The sequence below is a fragment of the Ceratosolen solmsi genome, unplaced genomic scaffold (assembly GCF_000503995.2).
Source record: "Ceratosolen solmsi marchali unplaced genomic scaffold, CerSol_1.0 scaffold2, whole genome shotgun sequence".
NCBI classification, from domain to species: Eukaryota; Metazoa; Arthropoda; class Insecta; order Hymenoptera; family Agaonidae; genus Ceratosolen; species Ceratosolen solmsi.
In genome coordinates, this window is record NW_011948422.1 from 307,810 (window position 1) to 331,128 (window position 23,319).

The following is a 23,319-nucleotide window of genomic DNA, read 5'->3' on the forward strand; positions in this document are numbered from 1 at the left end:
AATATTATTAATACACCACATTATACTAGTTTTTTTTTCAAACACTTTGTTAGAATCCTGTGTTTCTTTCAACAATATTTTATTTATTTACTCGAAGTTCTTTGATTATTAGAATACATTTTTTACAAAATTATATGAAGAATATGTACTATTACTATAAAAGTACTTTCTCTATTTTTCAATTCCATAAATGTTATTTTATTTAAATCATTCAAATCGCAAGCAATTCAACAACTTAACACATAAAATATTGATGCGAGTATGTTCTGGATCCTCAAAAAAAACTTCTATGCTAGACACAGCCAGTAACATAAATTTTGTATGTCTCTTTCATTGCTCATGTTTACGTGACTTTACACCCGCTGTTGACTGCTAAAAAATAAAGCTAACGAAAGCGCTCAAGTGTTATTTGTAATACAGTCGCTGAATAAAAAGTCGAAAAAATAGGAAGGATGTTGGTGAGACTAAAGTTGGAAATTTTCCGCAGTTTAAAGAAGACTTGATAGTGGGTAAGCTTTCTGTAAATTGTTGTACATTCGTGTTTATAGAATTTTTAATGGTAAATAATTTTTTTTTTTTTATTATAAAAATTGTTCAATTAAATATTTTATAGAAAGTTACATTTTTGCCAACATTATTAAAAATTATATTATTAAAAATATGTTGAATAAGTGAAAGTATAGAATAGTTAAGTTTAAATAATTAACGTTAAATTATTGAATAGATACAATATAATATTATTTTACAACATAATTATTTTGATCAATTATTACGTTTACAAAGAGACATATATTTGAATATTCATAGCTGATAAATTAGGATTAAAAACAAATTTAAAGAGCACTATTATTTAAAACATCTTATAAAATAATTTACTAACAATCTTTACAATTTTTCTAATATAAAAGATTTTGGTAGAAATTCATATTTAGAATCAGAAAATACGTAAAATTACAATTACCTATTATGACATTTACCTACAATAAAAATAAACCATGCGAGAGTTCATGCGCATGATCCACACTTACACTTATACAAGGTAAAGGAAAAATAGAGAAAAACTAAAAATTTCTAATCCTGGAATCAAGCTAAGTAATAAATGATTTTCCACCTTTTCACTTTATGGTTTATACTTATAGTTACAGTAATCTGAAAAAAATTTTCAAACGAAGAAGTACATAAATATACCTGCATAAAATATCTTGTTAAATAAAAAGTTTTATTTTTTTATTTGCACATATTCTAAGTAAATTTATATTTAAATAGTTTGTTACATGGTTTTATGTCTTTAGTGTTTTATATTTTTCATTTCATTATCGAATCTTTGTATTATAATGTGAATTCATTAAAAATGTTTATTTTATATGTGATATGCAAAAAAATTGATAAAGTAATCTAATAAAATCCACCTATTATATAAAAAATACTGTTTTTATATTACATATTATATTTGATTCAATAAATTATTGGCTTAAAAAAAATTGCTGATCTTTCATTTGGTTAAATCGATTTCCAAATACAATAACAAAAAATCCTAATAATATATTATATCAAATATATTATTCAATTTAGTAGTAAATATTCAATTTTCATAGAAATCAATTATAGAATAAATGGTTATTATTTGTGATATAAGAACAAATATTTTTATAATAGAGTATAAATTATTCAATACGTATGATCTATTAATATATGATCTACTTGTTACAAAGTTTCTATATATTAATAATTCAGAAACATTAGTGTTATAAGCAATGATGCAAATATATACTATTGATATAGCGTTACATGAAATATAATTTTCGGATATAGAAAAATTTAGTAGCATCTTCCGTTGTATTATCAAACAAAACATTAGAAAGAGAAGAAGACAAAAATGGATATCAAATGAGCAACAACATATATCCTGACTAATAAACAAAATGCAAATATTATGTTCCAAAATATGATAAAATAGTAACAAAGCAATTACTTTTTCCATAATGTGGAATAGTGAATAAACTGTTACTATTATGATTCTTACGAACTACATTAGTTTTATTTCTTTCTTCATATTATGTATTAACCTTATAAAGAACGTTAGACTCTGAGTCGGTTTTTTTTTAAGCTTTATTAGAAGTAAAAATTCACTAACAATGAAGTATAGAGAATCTATTTAAAATGTTGATAAAGAAAAGGATTGATTACTAGAAGAATTTCCCAAAATATGTAAATACTTTTAATTTCTAATTATTATATATAATTCTTACTAAAATATACGTATTATACAAATTTGTATTAAAATAGGTTCTAATTTTAAAACATACTTTAAGTGAAAGTTATTTATATAAGAAAAATAGATATAAAAGAGGCCAATAAAATTTCTTAAAATGTCATTTTAGTACTTATAAAACAAAATTATTTGATTATATATTTTATACAATATAAACTTGTACTCAAATATGAATAGCCTCTAAACGTGAAGAATGACTACATTAAATACTTTATTTTTATACAGCGAATGTAAATTAAATTATGTAAAATATATGTTCCTAGTAGAATTAGTTATTTATTTAAATTTACTTAGATAATATCAATATTAATTCATATATATAAATTTAACTAAACAACTAAAAATCTTAATAATATAAAAATTAATTTTAACTTACATTTCTTGTTTTCAATTAATAATAATTGACAAATTAAATTAATATTATATTATAACAGAAAATTTACATCGCATGTATGATATTTTTGTAAGAAGAAAATATAAAATTTGATATCATTTAGAATTCTATTTATTATCTAGGATTTAATTTAAGAAATATAATTCATAAAATATTATCATATTCTATACTAATAACTAACATATATTCATAAATCACGTTAATTAAGCAAATTAATATACTTGATTTTGTCACAATTTTTAAGATATTTACAGTAATATATTTTTTATAATTCATAACAAATTATTTAAAAGGACATATGGGTATATAAGGACGAATAATAAAAGTATACCAATTCACAGACAGTATTATATAAAAAAAATGAAGCATCTATTAGTACGAGGTACATAGTTTTACTATTTTAGCTGACAAATCGTTTATAGACGTTTATAAGATAAAGAAAAAATTGAGTCCACGCATAGATCCACTTTACTTTCTTGTATGTATATATAAGACAATATATATAATAAGGACCGTATACATATAATAAGGAGTCAGCTTGTGTTATATGACTAGTCAAGCTGGTGAATCGCTTTCATGACGGCCAGTTAGGGGTGGGAGTGGAGGAGCGATGAACTTTCGTCTCGAACGTCGTTTTCGTGTCACTTTTCAACTATTATGCGCGCACACACACACACAGCGCGCAGATTCTCTCTGCCTCTATTTTTCTCTCGTTTTTGCTTTGTTATTTTCAAAAAATAATATTATCTCTCTCACATATCTTGTTTCGTTCTTCTATACTCAATAAATATTAATAATCATATCTGGTTTTCGTAACTATTTTTTACACTAAGTGTTTTCATAGGATTCATTTTACTTATTTAAAAAATAAAGAATCTAATATTTAAGAAACATAAATATTTTAAAATACAATTTTTATTTTAATTTTTGTTACTTAAGGAATCCATTACATATCTATGCACCAGGGATCAATAGTTCAATATGTATATAAAGTATCGTACAAATTATATTTCGTACAGCAAAACTTAACTTCTAAAGATGCATAGAGAATATAATTGACTACATAGAACAAAGACCAGTCATACCGACTTTTTTTTAACAAGCCTAGAAAAAGACATTAAATACAATAAAACTTGAACCAACAAGCTTTTCGTGAACTAAAGTATTTACGTAATATAATTTCTAATTGTTTTTGTATTCAATAGTCTTATTTAATAATTATATTCATTATTTAATTAAAATTTATGTTAATGATAACAATGAATTGTTGAAAATTTGATTGTAGAATAAAACTTTTTATTTCAATCAGCATTATTGGTGTGGTTGTTAATTCTAGTCTTAATAGCATAATTCAAATTATCGATAAAAGCGTTCGATTGAAGCACATAGAAAATGAATTTTTTAACTTTCTAAAATTAAACAAATTAAATTACCATATTCAAGTTATGACAATATTTAAAAAACTGAGTTCTTGCATAAGCATAGAAATCCGTTAAAAAATATTTCAACGTATAATTTTGGCCCCTCGTATATATAAAACCGAAAGTTCTAATCAAATAAATTAAAATATATCACTTTCAATCAAAGATAGTCAGTTATATGATAAAGATAGAATTTCATTGATTTCAAATTCGCTTATTAATCTATAATTTTATATTTTTGTAGAAATTTCAGTTTATTATAATTTTCTACTGAATACGTTATTAAATTTAATTCTTGAATTATATATTATTTAAAGTTTATATGTTTTATTCCGATATTAATTCATTTGCATTAATTCTTATGAGCTTAAAATTGATATTTTGTGATAGTTTAGAGACATATTTTAATTAAATTATTTTTTAATACCTGTAAAATAACAGGCTCTTATCATAATAGAATTTTGTAATGAAAAAAGTTTTTCAATAAAAGAATCGATACTTTGAACTGACAACTTTATTAAATTACCATGTTTGAAAAAAATATTAGAGAATTATAAAAAGAAACTTATAAATTATTGGAATGAAATTAAAATGCTTAATTATTTTTATGGATTTTAACATGTAGTGGAGATTAAATGTAAAATGTTACGCTACTTTTAATTACTTACGAATCCTTTGTGTCTTTTCCTTCAATCACAATAATTCAACATACGTACTATCTTTTTTACTCAGTATCTATGAAAATAATATTTTATCTACAGAACTATAGACTAATCACATAATAATATAACTGTATAGGTATATATATATATATATATATATATATATATATATATATATATATGCGTTAGAATTAATGAAAATAGTCCTTGGCACAGTGGAAATTCGTGTCAGTTGGATGGCACAATCTCGACCTAACATGTTATTTTGGATAAAAAGAAAGTAAATATGATTATTTTCTCTCTCATATACGTACTTGCATTTGCAGATATCAAAAATCAAATATGTTTTTCGAAATGGATACTGGCAACAGGCCAAGTGCCTGCTAATGAGTTTTCATTCGAATATGATTAACTATCTTAATTTTTATATGGCGTTTCCTTTTTTTTTTACTTTGTCTGCTTTTAAACTCTTTTTTACAAATAGACATGGTTCACTTTTCAATACTTTAATACTTAAAAAGTTGTATCTACTAGTTTATCTACAAGCTACTTAAAATAGTAAATGGATTTAAGAAGTTTGGTTAAAAAGAAAAGATATGTTTTATATTTATGTGAATATGGCCAATTAAAAGTAATTATTTTGTATAGGAAAGAGTATTCGTTTTCATAAATATAATGGTAAAAATTGGAATATATTTATCTGTAACTAATAAATAAAATACATTTTTCATTTTATTATCCGTTTACAAATTGTGGAACACATGTCTATTTGCGGATAATTTTCCATTTTACGAATTTTCCATTAAAATAAAATTGTATTTAAATACAGTATAGAAAAGTATATATATAATAAATAAAGAATACAAATAAGTTGCAAATTATTATAGATTTAAAGTTATTTATATATTTTATATATTTAACAATTCTAGCTATCACTTTACTAATAAAATGAAATCCCCTTATTAGAAAAATTTTGAAATAATATCAGCTGAGATTCCAGAGCAATAGGTCGCCGAATAATTAAATATTTATTATTCAGTACTTGCAAGGGAAGCATGTAAGTTTTATAAAGTAGTCCATTAATTATGCATATGAAACATTCGTAGTATATAATTATTAAAAATAATTACATTATATTAAATTTGTGTTTAGATTCATGTGCCAAAAAACTGAATTAAATTTATGCAAATATGTTGTAACATCAGATTTAATAAAGTGGGAGGAAAATGTTTTATTTATTCAAACTCTCAAATGTGATAATAAAAATCAAAATAATTACTGCTATTAAATTATTAAAAATAATTTACAAAAGCTTACAAATTTTCTTTCAAAACATTAAAGAAAACAAAAATGTACAACATTATGAGACAATCGTATTCTATAAAATTTTTGACGATTCATTAATTATATGAGATTTCTTTTGGTTCAATCTAATTCACTTATAAGTTTGAAATACAAAATAACAAGCAATAAGTTGTTTAAATATTGATATACTGAATTATACTAAAGAATGGAATATCGATTTTTATTTCTTAAAATATATTATTCTGATATAAAAATACAATTCCAATGTGGATTTTTATTTTAAAATGAATTATAAAATTTTCAAAAAAGACTATGTCGTGTTCTATTGATTCTTTAAAATTGCATCATTTATTCGTTCACGAATCTTTTCGTACTAATAACATATTTATAAAATTCTAAAAACAAAAGTTATTCGATTTTATAGAAACATGAAAATAAGGATTTCTTTAAATTAAAACATTAAAAATGCAGTACCAACAATAAACAATTTAACTACTGAATATGAATTGTTCTATATGGGCATATATTATCACATTGTTGTACAATGTGGAGTGTATTTTTAGGTTTTTTCTGTTCGTTTTAGGTTTATTCTGACTACATTCGCTTAATTTTTAATTTTCAAGAAAGAAATATTAAATAATATAAAACTGATATAAATCTATCTAGCAATCTATCTATCAATAAAATATTGTTGAGTGCCCAATCAACTATTTAACTATCTAATTATATAACGATTTATCCATTCATCCGAAGATCTGGTCCTCCGGGCAGCAAAAACGGATATTAGGTAGCCAAGATCCTCCAACACAGATGGATGTGGACCGAAGGGTATGATGTTAGGATGCAAGCATGGAGTAGCCGAAGGATATGTTCGATCAGGCAGACGATTATCGCGTGATATTGATCGAGAATTTAATGGATTGCCGTGGCCGAGCATCGAAAGGATTGTCGAATTGGAGTTACACCTGCATCATACGTAGATTATCAGGGTAGGGATGAGGAGGATCCATAGGACGAGCACACTACGTGCAATTTGTTATTGTTCCAAGGACATTTTTCCCATTTTTCCGGCCTGTCGAGTGATTGGCCATGGACGGCTACTATAATCACTCGCCATGCAATTGCAAATTCGTCTCGCAATTTGTGTTGACTATGAAAAGCTCAAGAGCCGCGAATGATTCACTACAGTGCCGCAAAAAGGAGACAGCGGACTTTTTCATTTGCATTTATAGTCGTGCGAGCGAAGACTTTGGTATTGCTTCAATTATTTTCACAACACATTTTTATAATGCACATTGTATTAGTAATAATTTTAAATTATGAATGCGAAGATAAAAATAACACACCATTTGCTTAATAAAAAGTATACGTCCTAATTTAATTTACTCGTCACTAGGTATTAAACATAATTTTAAATTACGAAATAGAATAATGTTTTGGCAGTTTAGAAATTAAAATGTGTCAATTCATTTAAAAATTAAACTTTTAAATTATTCAAATAAAAAAAATTGTAACTATAATTATTGTGGGACTATAAACCATTAATTTACATGGTTTTATAGAATATTTAAATAATATATATATATATATAATTTTATATTTATATTATATTAAATTAATAATAGTATGTAGATATCAGAGCTTATTATATTCACAAAAATGATTTTACTCCTATTTTATTTTAAAAAATAAGTAAAAATAATGATTACATCATTTTACTACATACATATTTATAACGATGATTTAAAAGGTAATGATTTTAAAGTAAAAATATAGAAGGTAATTATCAATTTACATAAAATGCAAATGTTAAATACTACATTCATACCTTCTATTTATAAATCAATAAATGAAAATTTTCTAATATCAAAATTTATATAAAATTATTGGACAATATTAATGGGCATCGTAAATTAAACACTTGACATTATTCTAAATTTAGTATACATTTATATTCTATATATAGTGAACAATAATGACCTCAGTATACACATTGCTAATTCAATTATATATAATTGATTGAAATAATTATGTAGATATAATGCATAAAATAGCTATAAATTAGTCATTAAATCAATAAGTCATCGTCAACCGAACAAAGTAATATATTATAGATTTGCATAAGAAGGCATTGAGTTGCCAGACTAATACTTGCCAATCATAAAAGTCACCTTTTAATTTAAATAAGCATTGCTTATTAAAGTCAATAAATAGCATATACTTTCATGTGTTTCAATGTCTAATATAGAAGTTAAGAAAAGTTAAAAAAATAGCTCATTGAAAGACCTAAATTTCCCTAAATTTCAACAATTAGTTCGTTTAAAAATATACTTATCAAAAAATCTTATGAGTATTTCAATTGATAAATGTAAATAATTCATAAATCATTAATGCTTTTATTCAAAAGGAACTGTTCAGTTTCAAATTATGTGAACAGGGAATTTATAAAATACTTGAAAATTTATTTTTGATAAGTTGAATGAATGTATTGTACATCATGTAATGCCTAAGTTTCCTATTATTATTATTATTAGCTCTATATTAAATTTATTAATCAATAAGTGATTTAATTTTTTTTTCATAAAAAGTTATGAATTCAAATATATAAATAAATATGAATAAATAATGTCAAAATAACTTCTTAATTTTATGTTTTTAATACTCTTTATAAAATATCTAATGGATGATACATATATACGTGATATAATTTTGCAATACCATCATTCGTAAATAAAAATATGTATACATATAAGTATATATAATAAATATACAAGTAATTGTATTTGAAGGATAAGATTAATGATTAAATACGACTTCTATTGAGTTGTTCAGAAAATATTCATGTATAATAACAAATATGCGTATAAAAAATAATTTAGATTATAATAATGATTTTTAAAATTATGAGCACTTCTGTTCTATGAAAAATATTATCTTTTTCTCTACAAATTTAATTATATATTTTTACAGATCTATGTATGTTAATTTTTAATTGAATAATTGTTCACAATAGGCAATTGAGATATTCAGGACAAATAAATAGAAAATATTTTCTGCTTTGTCCAAACTGTATATTTTGTAATTTCTTTGAATAATCTGTTTAAAACTAATTTGGAAGTGATTTCCATGTTTGTTCGGTGACGTAATGCATGCCAAACTTTTTCTAAAATCAAAACCCTTGCAAGACAAAATGTAAATATTAGTATAGTAATATCATTGAAATATGAGAGTTCAAGAATCTTATAACATATCCTATTATAATCTTCTAATTAATAATCAATTATTTATTGTAGATATTTCAGTGTATATGAAACCTGATATTATCTTAATATCACTGTTACTTAATATATATGAAAATAATAAATAAATAAAATGATTATAATATTTAACTTTTCAATACAAAGACAATTTGTTTTCATTAAATATTTATATGTTTGGATCAATTGAAATAAAAAAAACTATAAATTTATATATAATGTACAAACCATACTCATAAACATAAAATACATATTTCTGCAAAAGCAATAATTGTTTCATAAGTATGACAGTAATTATAGTAAAAAATATATTTTAATTAATAAAAAATTTTTGAAAACAATAAGATATTCTTTGCGAAAATGTAAGAACACGTAATAGAACGTATATTCCATACTTCGTCTCTTCTTGATAATTTTTCCCTAATACTGCGCAAACACAACGTATACTGCGCTATACTGCTGAGCTAAAAAGTTGAACTAAATGTTTAATGCAGCCCCGTCTCGCCCTGGAAATTCGTAATTCAGTAGTGGCTTTGGTGTCAATGTGCTAGGTCGCCAGTAGAAACTGACCGTCTATGGTAAAACATTATACATTCAAGGCGCTTCATTAAATCATCACACTGAATCGAGAAAATATAAATACAAGTTGACAAATTGTTGATCATTTGTTCAAACTACCTAGCTTCATCTATTCTTTTACTTCGGTTTCATTATTTTATAAATGCATTTTTTTACTTACCATTGGATTACATTTATTGTTTAACGCTAATTCAATAAATGACAATTTGAATTGCTAATCCTTATTAATAAGTTAATAAAAATTATCTTAAATTAGGTCTCCAATGTCTATAATTAAAGATACAAACTTACTCTACAAGATACACCCGCCACGATTATTATTTAAATTAGTATAAATATAGAAATTAATAATCCATGCTATATTGTAGATTATAAATATTTACAAGTCTAAAAATTAATAAATACTTATTTTAATACTATTCTGTATAATTAATTTTATATAAAAATGAAATAGTATTAGCTACTATATATGAATTGTAATGAAAGTCTTTGCAACGCATTGATTTATAATTTATATTACACTACTACATTACATTATTATATGATTATGATTTATAACACATAATTTTCTATTAATATACATTGGTGTACAGCGTGCTCGAAAGATATTTACGTTATTCCAGAAAAAGATTATTAATGAACGTAAATGTAAATTACGTTAATTTACATTTAATTCCAAATTTTATAGATAATTATTTCATTGAAAATTATTAGTTTACTTAAAATAGCATAGTTTTAAACAAATTTCATTAACTATAAGAAATATTTTATATTGTTATCCATTTCCATTAAATTATATAATTTTATAAGATTCAATATTTATAATTGTTTTTCAAAACTTAATAATATGAAGGATAACGTATACATTTTAGAATTATAAGCTTTTCATACACCAAAGCAAAGTAACCATTATATGAAATTTAATAAAATTTCTATAAACAGTATAATTAACATAAATAGAATTATTTTAATAAACATTATTATTACACATTATAAAATTTTGATATATTTTGTGCACTATATAACACTGATATTTCAAATTAAATAAGAACAATTAAAAATTATGTTATTCATTCTAAATGTCTAAATCAATAATCTGAGCACGATATGATTAAAAAGAAAGAGTTTATTCTTCACAATAAGAAAACAGTGTGTTACTCACTGGAAATCACAAAAGTTATTTTTCGTACAATCACCAATGATATATGTGCAGTGCTACTGTAGCATCGACTTTATTTTTTTTCACAATAACTAGAAATGATCGCTTCTAAGTTATTTGAAAGTAAAAGTTTGTATAAAGTTCTGTATTTAACATAATATTTAAATAGCAAATAATTGTTTTAGTAATCTAAGTTATTCGAATTACTAAACATTTTTAGCACACATATATGTATGTGGATAAATTCAGTATTATATGCTGTAAACAATAACATTCTAAATCTAATTATTTAATTGAGAAATTAGTTGGTCAATTTATTAATAAAATATCTACTTTAAGTTTTTCACTAATCTTGGAATTTCACTAATTATTATAAGCCACCTTTTTAAATTAATGTAATATTATATTGTAGGCTATAATAATAATATAAATATGCTTCATGAAAAATTTCATTTAAACTTTTAAATCAAAATTTAATTGAAAATTTATAATACTATTTTACAATAGATTCTATAATTATAAAATTTCCATTAATGAACCGATGAGAAACGATGTAAAATTATGTTTATTCTTTAATATTTCATTAAAATCATGTACAAATTTTCAATATTAATAATGAAAAACAATGTTTACAGAAATATAGGATTATATAAAAAAAAAAAAAAATTTGTCATTAATTTACGTAAAGCATAAGTTATTTAATATACTATAAAGCCTCTGTTAATAATTGGATTCTACTAATTTCATGTATTAATAATCCACTATACTAGTTGACTAGTGAATTTTATTTATATCCATTTTAACTAATATAAAATTCAATTATCTAACTGAATCATATGATTGAATGATTAGTTATTGTATTTATTGAATAATAAATACATTATTAATATTTCGTCAATAATTCTAAATAATTATGAATTATAAATTATTTCATGTTTCCAATTTAATTCATTATAAAAATCAACAGGTTTAAAAGTAAGTTATATTAAAATTATAAATATATTATTTATCTTATCTACATGTATGATATTTTAATTATAATAACTGCAATATTATTAATAATTATATATCTAATATTAATACTAACGTGTATAGAATAATTCATATTAAATTAAACATTTAAGATTGAATACTGCTATTTCAGTTTGTTTGTTTATTTGAAATTTTCAAAGTGAAATGAAAATATAGCAATGTGTATTAGAAAATTTTAATCTATAGTAGAATAAATTTAGTACGAAAAAATAAAAATATAATGGACTTAATACAATACTATATAAAGTTAAACTTTTTATGTTTTCAATAATTATTTTTATTTTCTGTACACTTTCATTGTAAAAACTGTACAAAACCGCTCATATATACACACACATCTACACATATTTATCTATACTCACAAACACATACGTATAGCAATAATAGTACTGTAATAAAGAATTTAAAGTCATACAAAGATAGAAAAAACTGATATCATGAGGAACACATAAATTAAATTTATAATATTCAAAAATATTCGATTAATAAAAATATTAACATACATAATAATTTTATTCTATGTCCAAAAAATCTGTAACTCAAAATCGTCTATATCACGTAAGTTCAATGCAAATACCATTGTAAAGTTATAGGAAAAAAATTTCCTATCGTCATGAAAATAACATGATATATCAAATAAGGATTGGAACTGACTAGATATGAAAAAAATATTTATAGAATTATTTTTGTTGAAAGTAAATATCATAAAATTGATGTATAAGTTAAGACTACTAAGGAAATCTATGATATTGAGATAAGAATCTGTATATCTGTAGAAAATATATTTAAAAAAAAACACAAATATCACAAAAATATAAATATATAATAGTATAATATACAAAAATGTAATAGTATAAAAATAAAAAAAAAAACAAAAAGATGACATATAAAAGTAGAGGTAGTTCCTATGCAAACTCAATTCACTATATGAATTTAATAATAAAAATTTAAGTTTTCCGATATTTCAGAAAAATAAAATAAAAAAATATTTCTTTTATGTTCTCAATTTCATTTAAATCTACTTTCTTTGGATAACTTTTGTATTAATATTACATATACATGTATGTATATATCTGTAAAATATATATTGATTTAATATAATTACATATTTTATACGAAATCAATTATTTGTACTAAATTTCTAATTACATAACCATTCAGTCTAAACATATGAAAATTTAAATATAATTTTTATAATATTTTGCACCGCATGATTTCAAATTTGCACATAAAATAGTATACATTACTGTAAACAGTTATATAACAATACCAAAAATATTTCAAATAGAATATAAATTATGTTTAATTTAGTATACTAGAAAATTTTAAACTCTTATTTATATAGTACATTTTATTATATTACAGTCAAATTTCTGTGATTTAATACAGTATATTCAAATTCATAGTATTTCCGTTATTATTGATGTCATATTTCAAACAAAAATTTATTGCAATTAAACTATCTACCGAATCCCATATTTCTTGTAAACCATCAACTATAAAATATATAGCCATTAATGATGATTAATTTTCAAATAATGAGTGCAAATCGCTTCAATTTAAAGACGTCTCTTTATAAACCATATGCAACAAGATATTAATATTTCTTTAATAATATATAATAATTATTAAAAACTATTTTTATATTTTCTATCTTAATAAATTATTCATGGACGATTTTTCTGCTAAAATTGAGTATAGAACTCAATAGTCATTGCAATTAGGAAATAGAGCCAACAATCGGATTTGGGTAAATCTACTAGTCACGATTGCACACAACATCTAGAAATATTTATTTATTACATCAAATTAATGAATCCAACGTGATCGATCGCATGAGTGTTTTAGCCCAGTTATTTCGAAGCTTTCGAAACCACCAATACAAGACGGCTTCGTGCGTAGCCTTGTGACGCTCCGGCTCAAGGGGACAAAATGGGCTCGTGCATCCGAATTTAGTCACAGACACGGACATGTATGAATTAAGATTCAATCCAAACGGAGCCGTAATTATTGCTACGACTGACCGACAAAGCGAGACATGTGGAACCATGCAAAATAAAATGGAAAAAGTGCTGATTTATTAGGAAATTGACCTTTGACATGTCGCACATAGAATAGCCAAGCGAGGATTCGAAACTATTTACATTTGCTGGCTTTAAGCCGAAACTGGTTTATTGTGCCGGAACCAGTCCAATAATCCCCAAGTGATATACATGTTATGCGATAACTTCTTTACTAAATTTATTGTTTTTCATATTTTGTGCATGATACTGGATTAATCAAATTTAAATAAAGAATAATACATGGATATAAAATATTAAATTTCCTACCGTATTTATCTTTACGTTACTTATACGGTTAATTTTATAAAAAATATCTATCTTAGATAGTCCGATAAATTACGTAAATTTATCAGAGTATTAATATATATTAAGAAAATAACAAAACAATTAAGTACTACAGTTACTTCTTTCATTATTATACACACATACGCAAACATATATATATATATATATATATATATATATATCAACGACTGACAACCTATTTATTAAAATAACTATACTACTAAACAATTAAAATTCTTAACATAAGTAGTTAACAATGTTAACACAAATTATATTTTCAATTATTAAGTCAAATTATATTTATATTACCATTGTTACTTAATGTAGATAATTTTATATAATTGAATGAAAAATAATAATAATTTTCAATGTATTATTATATGTACATTTCATCAAGCTTTAAAAATCAATGCTTTAATTAGGATTTTTAGACAAAAAATTCTTACATTATTATGATTCATTAAAAAATAATAATATAATATCATTAATTTTCGTTAATTATTTTAAGTCAACGAGTTTAATAATAATTAAATAATTTATGTAACATAAAATTTAAAAATAAATATGGTAAAATTAACTTTTATAAATACATTTAATTAATATAACAAAAATTTTCTTAATAAAAGGTACATAAATAAAATATATATTTTTAGCGATGTATATTTAATTTATAATTCATTAATTAACTTCTTTTCACAATTTGCTTCGATTAAATTTATTATGTTACTTTTTTTAGGTAAAATAAATTCAAGTTTTTCATTAAATGTAGTTTTACATTACATAGGCCAAGCTACTTTTCATAAATTACAAAAGCTACTTTATTTAATTGAAAATATTTTTCTCCAAGTAAATATACACGCAAATATACTTCACATTTTAAATACACTACATATATATTAGTCAAAGGATGCAAGTATTTATATTAAAATTAATATTACTTTAATTTTATTATATATACATATATTTGTTTTCATGTATCTATGTATGTATATAGAAATATAATTAGTGCAAGTATACATAATGAATAATATTATGTTGATAAACATATGTAAATAGATACGGAAAATTTTAGATAACAATAAGATTGAAGCTTATATTTATATAACAATAATCTGAATTAAACGATAATTATAAAATAAAATTAAAATTAGCATTAATAATTGAATTTTTTTAAATTGTGTAGATGTATTTTTTGTAAAAAAAATTGCCATGTTGTATAATATATTTGAAGTTTAGAAAAATAAGAATTCTTAAAAGTCGTTGACGACACAAATTAAAAGTGATAATTAGAGAAAAAGTAAATAAAAAAATTTTATATAATACACTATAAATTATCAAGGAATTTTAAATATACAAAATCAGAAATGTTAAAATCTTTATAATTGTAATAATTATTAATAATGGCCTGAATTAAAGTATTAAAAAAAGCTTACATGACCCGAAATTTTATTAACTAGTATATAATTTTTTCTTACTATGCACAACTTCTTATATGTAACTTTATTTAATATTTCCTTATAAACTGTTGAATATAAGAAAATAGTATTACCATCTTCAAATATGATATTAATACTTAAAAGAGTTTTATAATAATAAATGCTAGCGGACTAATTAAGGATTAATGTTTCATTATACTACTTATACGTAAATTTAAAAAGAAAAAATAATAATAATTAAACATGGATTAATTAATTAATGTATATAACATACAACCCTGTTATACTAATTTTATAAAATACGTCTACATATATGAACGGAATGGTCGTTTTATGAAAGCACTCAAAGAGAAAGAGACTGTACAAAGGTCAGAAAGAAACTTTGATTTAGTAATACGAATTTGGATCTTTTCTCATTATTTATTTAACAATAAATCAAAAGCAGCATAAATCTTCAAAGTAGGTCATAATATAAAAAATTTCCAATGTAAAAGGTAGCGTACATAAGTGAATTGAATATTTACAAATAACCTGTACAACGAAAAAAAATAATGGAGTTTTTAAGCTTTTTTTTCAGTAATATTTAAAAAAGTTTCTTTTCTTTTATACAAATATATATTTTATTAGACGTCTTTTTTAAATATCACAATTCTTAATTTAAATAAATTAAATGAATTATATATTATTTATTATTATTAGATGTATTTAAATAATTAATATTTTTAGTGGATATAATTTTTTATTTTATATTTTAATTTTATTTAATAAATTTAATGATAAAAAAAAATGTGTATTGAGGTATTTGATGATATTACTGCGAATTCTTGACAAATAGATTCTTTCGAGATTACCTATTTATAAATGTTGAAAATTTCAATTTAAAGACATTATTATATATAAAAATCTTAAAATAATTATTTTAGCGCATGACTTTTTCTACAGCATTAATGACAGTTTTAAAAAAAATCATAATACAAAATAAAAAAAGATATTAATAAAGTACCCAAAAAATTATTAAAAAGTACTAATGTGATGTATATTATTAATCGTTAAAACAATCAGTATATTTAGAATTAAATCGTTATGTGATTATGATTAAACATTTGTAATTATTTTTAATCAACGTAAAAATTTTCTTTATATAAACAAATGCAAATTTAGATATTTAAAAATCAAATTATTTTCAACCACTGTATACAAAAGTATATTAGACTGTTTTACTGATAGGATTAAATATGTATTTATTTAAAATTTCATTTATCTGGAATTCATTTTCAAATACTAGGAATTCTTTATTGAGAAATGTATTGATCTTAATACATATACGGTTAATATTATTATTATAAATTTAATTATACATTAGTATTACAAATGAAAATTTTCTTTTATTATATAGACATAATTTTTATAATGAAATTCCGGATTCATATAATGAAATTTTCTAATATAATCAATACTCTATTAATATATGAATTTGTGAACCAATAGATTTTCTTAAATATAGTTTAATCTGTGCAGTATCTTCTGGTTTAAGATTTCTAATTTTATAATAACCTTTTTCCCGCGTAATGTATCAAACATACTTTTAATTTTTTATTAGTTATTTTAAATAAGGGTAAAATTAATTTTAAATAAAAGATAAAAGAATAAATACGAATGCAAAGTAACCTTGTATTCTATAATGTATTATTAAGAATATTGTAGATCAATAATTATTTAATAATGATGCATTTTGAAATATTTAAATTGTATATACCAAAGTTGTGATTTATATCGATTGTAGAAACAAGTATTGCAGTTTATTTATGGGTCAATATAAACCAAATCTTTGATTTTAAAACTAATTTTATAATTTTTTTAAAATTAACAACGTCGTTTTTAATGCCCTTAATCTATTTATGTAATATTATTTTGGATCTTTTAATTAGAACGCGTATAATTAAATATCTAATATAATACTATTGAAAGTCTTAGTATTTCTTAAGCCACCTATTTATTCTTTTTATATTCTTTATGATACAGGTACATGATTCAGCGATTATATTTTCATAGACTCTCTAAGAATAAAAAGCATTGCATGAATTTTTAAGAGTATAAAAAGTGTCAAAAGTTCGAGTAAAAAGTAGGTATTTAAATGAGTCATATAAATTAAATTCAATAAATTTGTCTATTTTATCCCCGTATTCATTGAATAAACTTAAAAAAGGAAGACATGAAGCAACAGGAAATAGGATGTCGGCAAAGAGACAAAATGGAAGGTACAGGTGACTGAATTAGTAATTACATAGAACTGTGAAAATTGGAGTTTAAGTGAAATTGAAAGTGATGAAGAGAAATAGAGAGCGAGAAGGTGAAAAAGTGAGGAAAGCAATGAAAAATAGAGGGAAAAAGGTTGCCGAGAAAGAAAAAGAAATTATTGGCGAAGTATGATGGTAGAGCGGTAAGGGATGGTGCGGGACTAAAAAAAAGAAAGAAGGAGCATTTCTCTAACGGGGAACATGGAACTACAAACTATAATCCGCGAAAGTGAGTCGATGATCCTCTACGAAGAGAACTCGGCGTGGCGCCCTCTCTCCTTTTCACCCTCTCTCCCTTTTGCCCTCACTCCTTTACGCTGGGAGTACACACTGCGTAGAAAGCTACCCTCTTATGACCCTTCTCTCTCTTTCTTACGCGGCTTCTCACTACCATCTTCACTCTCGAAGTCATCAGGTTCGAATGAAACTAGGTCAGGCGATCCTCAACTACCACGGGCTTCGTACTGCTATAGTTTACTCGTAAGTCGGAAGCATAGGAGAACGCACGCATCGATTCTCTCTCTCTCTCTCTCTCTCTCTCTCTCTCTCTCTCTACCTATTTATCTATCTATCTATCTATCTCTATTGCCATCATCATCATCGTCATCACTATAATCCTGATATGGATTTACAAGAACCTCTTACAATGAAGTAGCAAAATTTGCATATGTCTGACGTTTTTTCTTTTGTAATGCAAAATGTGACGATGTATTGGCTTAAAAGCCGTATGTCATGAAGACATCAAAGTGTTAGTGCCAGAATTTTGTTTTGAATAGTTCCAAGGAATTGGAAATGCATTCAAAATTTAATTCATTAGATCAATCTTTCGTATCATTAATAGAAGATAATAAGTAAATTTATTTGTTAAACTAATATTGAAAACGACTACTAAGTGAATCGTTGGTCAAATAGCGACATCGTTCGTGGTAATCGCCTCTCTCTTATTACTTTTATATCTATAAGAAACAATGAAATAATCTTTATAATTAATAAATAATTACCAATAAAGCATAAATAGTATTCGATAGAAATAATTTAAACATTGCAATGAATCGTTATACATCGTATAAAATGTATTACTCTTCAATTAATGGGTTAAAAATAATATCGCACTTAATACAAATTTTCTAACGTATCAATTTATACCACCGATTGGTGCCTTAACACTATAAATATATCCTGTTAAAAATACTGAAAGTATAGCAGTATCAAGAAAACCGAAAACATGTGCCATTCTTAATCAAGTAAGCAACTATACTGAAATTTTACTTGCCGAATCCACTCTTGTAATCAATTATTTCTAGTCTAGTACTCTATGTGCATTTCAGTATATATGGTCACGTTATTAGATTTGAAATATATAAGCAATTTCCTGATTATAATATATACATTTAAAAATATGTATGAATTATAATTACAATTATGAATGTATAGGCATGAATTATATAATGAGTTTCATTTTAAGTGATTTAATCATGATAGAATTTATTTTACGTAATTAAATGATTAATTAATGATGTAATTATGTTAAAGATTAAATTTAATCCTACAATAACTAAACAAAATTAATTATTCGATATTGTCTTGAAATTTACATCTTTTAATCAGCGGAACCCAACAATTTTCTACATAAAAAATATGTTTTTACTTCCCTAATTAATAAACATTCTTTAATCGTAAATCTAAGAGTATATAATCATTGTAATAATTTATAATTTAATAAATTAAAATATTACAGATGCATACTTTTAATTATATTGACTAAAGGTATCGTATAGTTAAAAAATTTACAAACTCACATTATTATTTACATGTAATACTAATGTATGAAAAGAATAATATACACAATTATAGATGATGGTAATATTTAAAAATATTAAATACTAGATATCGATATTATATATATATATATATATATATATATATTTATTTATATTTATATTTATTTAGTTATTATAAAGTATTTAAACATTTTATTTGAATGATATTGTTATAATTCATATATAACTTGAAATTTGACATGCATGCTCTGCTGACGATCAGCAACTAATTGCTATGTACTAAGTACCAGTCAGTTAAATATTTATAATTAATGTCGTTAATAAAACAAAGCGTTCATTGTTCATTCTCATAAAGATTGTTTATGTTATTAAAAGTAAATTTTATACAGATTTCTTATTAAAATTTTGATTTATGCCAAGATATTCATTATTCAGGTTTGAAATTATAATAAAATTTAATTATTCGTTTGAAAGCTTCAGAATGTCTATATCAATTATTATTACTACTAACATAAACAATTGATAATAACAAAATCTGAAATAAAATTGATAAGAAGTTAGTAACAACATAAATATTTAAATAAAATAAAAATATATTTATTATTAATTTTTTCAATTAAACGATAAAAATTTGATTATATGTTTATATAATTTAGTTGAATGAATCATAATTAATTTAAAAATTATATATCATTGTGTATATAAATTTTTATACGATCATTATTCTATGGTAAGAAAAAGTAAGAAAAAAAAGTTTCGTCTATGTCTGAGATATGAAAAACCAGTGCACGTTCATCTACATACATTTGTAGCTTTGTGCGCAACAGCGCCGAAAAGAGCAATGAATTATGTATGCGACAGGAGTGTCAGGGGAGAGAGGATATACAACACTCGAAATCGCAAGAAATATAATTGATGTGAATTGACATTGCTCAAACAGATCGAGAGATTCAGAAGAACAAGAACAATGAAGATGTAGAAAGGGGAAGAACTGTAGCTGCCGGAGCTGTCGACCAAAGCCTCGGAGGAGCTTTTCAACATCTCCGTTAGAATTAAAAATCGACTAAAACTCTTATCAATGAAAAAGTAATTGTCAGGAATGGCTCACTTAAACATCTGTCCTTTTCGTGGTACTCAAACAGTCGTCTAAATGTAAAGACAGGAGTAATCAGCCATTTGGACGTTTATGAGTCTTTTGCCTTCTTCAAATAGATTTAGCCGTAAAATGGAAATTTAATGTTACGCTCTCCGACTTATTTTGCAAAAAACTTCATTATCAGTATTCTTCAATTATTCTATTTGATCAGTAGATTATAAAATCAACAGTTTTAGAATAAAATTTTGTTGAAATGCTATTGTATAATGATATGTAAAAAATTAGTCTCGATGTAATATTTTAACAATTATTAAAGACTTTTCTTTACATATCCATTGTCGTTTACTATAATGTATATTATCTATTTCTTTGTTCTACTGTTGTTATAACAAAAGGATACATTTTTATCTCTATAAGAATGGCTAATTTCCATCGTCGATTTATACTCCATTGAAATTAATAAAATTTTAAATGTTAATATTTTCTTAAAAAATTAACTTACATTTAGTATGTTCAAATTACTGTAAAAAACCATTCTATAAAAAAATAAAAACATTTATTCATAAAAATAATGTTATAATATTTTTTATTTAAATTAGTCGATGATCGATGATACTTTTATATAATGATAATGATTTCCTATCGTTGAGTGATACAACTTAAAATATCCCAAGAATCTAATAGCACGATAAGAAATTTTATTCTTCAAATTTTTTTAATGAGATTTTCAAACTGCGGCTTGATAATAATAATTATTAAAATTTATAAATAACTACTAATCTTACAACCAATGGTGAAATTGTTATTACCGCTATTACTATTTTAATTTTATTCTGATTTTTAAAATCTTATAAATAAGTAAGCGTATTAAGTCATTCGAACAATTGAACAGTCCATTCTTTAACGGGAATTTAATTATCCGAAGTGCTTTTACTGAAAACAAATCGATTATCTGTGTAAGTGCCTTTACGCTTATGATTTTTCTTTCTGACTCATAAGGTGGAATAAATATCTGTATGATAAGCGTGAAAAGAAGCCGACGCTTGCAAGAGTAAATTTTCCACAACGTTAAGTTTGCGAATTATGAGCTTACAGCCAACCAAAATAACGCCCTCTGTGTAAATCACAATTCTAGTGAAAAATTAAAAATTTTGACCACTCCTCTCCTGCTCCATTGTCATCTTTCATCTTTCATCGCATTGTCATCTCGACCCGAAAATAATTGATCTCTATTGCCTCGTTGAGTTTCGAACCCTCGGAATGTCGCCATCTTTATACTCATTTAATCAAAAATATACGACCCACCGTTTGACCATTATATATAAGCTTTTTAATAATCGAATTAAATATAACTATTTAGTTTTAAGATTTTCTATTTGAACAATAAATACTTTGGTTACCCGAATGATATTTCAATACATATACGCTTTTGATAAATTGTATATATAAATACTGTTTATGCCTTTGATTTGAATATCAACATTTTTATATCATTTATAATGGATATAATTAATTGAAAATTATTTAGTGTTTTAGTATATTTGTCAATAATTAAATATTGAAGATTGCTTTCTAAAAATATGAGTAACTTTTGTTCAATCGAACGATGAAATATTGAATTGCCATAGCTATCAGCTGTATCCATTTTTTAATAATAAAAATATAGAAATAGAAAAAATAAGCAATATAAATTAAAAAATTTTAAATATTAATCGTTGAAGGGTCAGGTACATTTTTGTTAATATTAATTTATTCAAATTAGAGTTTACTTTCTTATAATAACGATGATAACAATAAAATTAAACAGTATGGAAAACAGTAAGGAAAATTAAATCCTACTTTTTCTAAAAATTAAAAATTAAAAATTCATAATGTTATTAAAAGCTGTAAGAGAGTTTCTATGAAATTTGCATATCCGAATAAGCGAAATTTCCGATACATTTAATTTCAAGATAAGCATTCATTACCACTAAATTCAATATGGACTACATCTTACGATTGATAATAATATATGGAATAATAACAAAATCTACTCGAAAATATTAACAAAGGAGCACATATCGAATATCCAACACATACTTTACATCAATACTCACTGAAGCCATCTACGAATCTACATACACTAATTTATGTTTAATTCGACTGACTTTAAAATTTATAACCTACAATAAATATCCATAGAATTGGATTCGATAAGTTGCAATTAGATTGCATCAGTTTTAAAGATATCGTTAAAACACTTTTAATAACATTTTCACGGCTGAATAAAATCCCCTGTGC

At 23.5% G+C, this 23,319-nt stretch overlaps 1 protein-coding gene across 1 annotated transcript in view; it reads right to left on the reverse strand.

The window, feature by feature from the left end:
- LOC105361987 (calcium-activated potassium channel slowpoke-like) overlaps nt 1-23,319 on the reverse strand; it is a 41,321-nt gene that overhangs the window by 17,507 nt on the left and 495 nt on the right. The gene's annotated exons all lie outside the window — the stretch shown is intronic.